The sequence below is a fragment of the Zingiber officinale genome, chromosome 3B, assembly GCF_018446385.1.
Source record: "Zingiber officinale cultivar Zhangliang chromosome 3B, Zo_v1.1, whole genome shotgun sequence".
NCBI classification, from domain to species: domain Eukaryota; kingdom Viridiplantae; phylum Streptophyta; class Magnoliopsida; order Zingiberales; family Zingiberaceae; genus Zingiber; species Zingiber officinale.
Window position 1 is genome coordinate 4,482,079 of NC_055991.1, and position 2,085 is coordinate 4,484,163.

Below are 2,085 nucleotides of genomic sequence, written 5' to 3' on the forward strand. Positions count from 1 at the left end.
GAGCTCTTTGACAGATTCGTAGCTGCCGATTCGATTGATCTCCTGGGGTGGAAGGACGCTCAGCATATGAAACTTTGCTTTACCATTCACCACGAAGTCAGCTTGTTCTTTCTTTGTCCATAAACACTCTTCTTTTCCAACACCATGTTGGTCCTTAGGGACTACAAAACCATATTTCCTAATTAACAGGAACTCAAAGTATGTTTTAAAAAAATACCTCCATGCGACATTTCCATTGCGCGAAATCTCCCTCGAACTTCGGTGGATGAATGTCTGCACTGACCATCGTTTCGTTGCTTCTGTGGTGACTAGTCCTTTTTGAAGCGACCTTGCTCTAATACCACTTATTGGCCCCAGTGGGCCGGCAAGAGGAGGATGAATTGCCTGTAAAAAAAAAAGAACCTTTCTCGACTTTTAACTCAGATTAGTAGCAACAGTATAATTATAACAAGTAAATTAAACAACTATAAAATGAAAGAAAAGCTAAAGAAATTTAATTAGTAGCAACAGCATGCTCTCACGCCTCCAGACTCTCGGCCCTAGCACAAGCACGAGTTATAGAGAATAAGCATTTCAAAGTTTAATTGTAAAAATGACTTGAGAATTGTGGCAAAAAGGGGAATTCTCAAAAATGACTTGAGAATGTTCATTACAATGGAATAGTTATTCTAAATTCTTGTCTGGTGTGATCCTTACTTCGGCTAGTGATGGGCTCTTCCTCTCGACGATGATTTAATTTGGGCCGAACGATTCATGGCCCAAATTCTAACCGATTCTTTGGACGATTCGAGTCGTTCGCTCAACTCGCCTTGCGGTGGTTCGTCCTCCCAAATCTGAAGTTGAAACAAAACAATATGATCGAAACCCTAGCCATCCGCCATGGCGAACACGGGCGCTCTCAACAGAAGGAAGCGCAAGAGAATCCGGAAATCCAGCAGGAAGAGATGGCAGAAGAAGAATCCCGAAGACGAGGATCCGATCCTCTTCGGCGGCGCTATTGACGGAAAGGAGAACCGCCCCTCCTCCTCCTCCTCCCATCACTCCGACGAGATCCGAGATGTCCTCGAGACTCGCACGAAGGACGAGCTCATCGAGATCCTGCTCGATGTCGTCGCCTCCGACGTCGACCTCCTTGCGCGTGTCTGCGCTGCCGCCGACAGCGATGTCGCGCGCCGCAAGGTGTTCGTTCATGGTCTCGGTCGGGACGCCACCCGAGAAGCGCTCCTCGAGGCCTTCCGCCTCTACGGCTCCGTCGAAGAATGCAACCTCGTCATCGACAAGGCCACTGGTCACGCCAAGGGCTACCGCTTCGTCCTCTTCCGAACATGCGTCGGAGCCATCAAGGCTCTCAAGCAGCCTCAGAAGATGGTCGATCGCCACCTTGTCTCCTGCCAATTAACGGCCGCCAGGGCCGACTCCGCCGGCGACTTCAATGAGAGGAAGATACACGCGAGCAACGTTCCGGCGGATGCGAGCTCGGAAAACCTAAGGTCGTTCTTCTCGCAGTTCTAGGAGGTGGAGAGGGGGCCGTTGGGGTTCGACTTGCGCACGGGGAGGTCGAGGGGGTACGCCATCTTCTCTTACAAGACGGTGGAGTGATCTTGGAAGGCCCTCGAGGAGCCCTTCAAGATGTTCGAGGGGCACCGACTGTACTGTGCGAAGGCCGTCGCTCCCTCGCAGAAAAAGAAGGCACCTGCTGTCGCCATCACGACGTCCCCTGCAGCTTTGCTGGGGCCAGCCCCACAGCCTGTGCTCGCGGCGGTGGCCGCGGCACAGAACCTTATGATTCATCGGCAGAATCCAGCTCACGCTCCATTGCTGGCGCATCACCCAGCTGCAATACGGAACACGATCTCCGGTTGAACGGGATTACTCTCGCTGCCGAGGCAGGGACTTGGATTGGGGTCGGCAAGTGAAGCTCCTTCGATCCTCGGACCCTATGGGTCTCAGAGAGCTTCCGGTTTGTCGGAATTAGGGGTGTAAATGAGCCAAGCCACTCGTGAGCTATTCGAAGCTCGATTCGATAAAAGCTCGTTTGAGCTTGTTTAATGAGACTCGTTAAGATAAACAAACCAAGCTCAAGCT

General features: G+C 51.5%; 1 pseudogene; it reads left to right on the forward strand.

Moving 5' to 3' along the window:
• The first annotated feature begins 879 nt into the window (after positions 1–879).
• Positions 880–1,863, forward strand: LOC121967970 (annotated as a pseudogene).
• Positions 1,864–2,085: the final 222 nt, after the last annotated feature.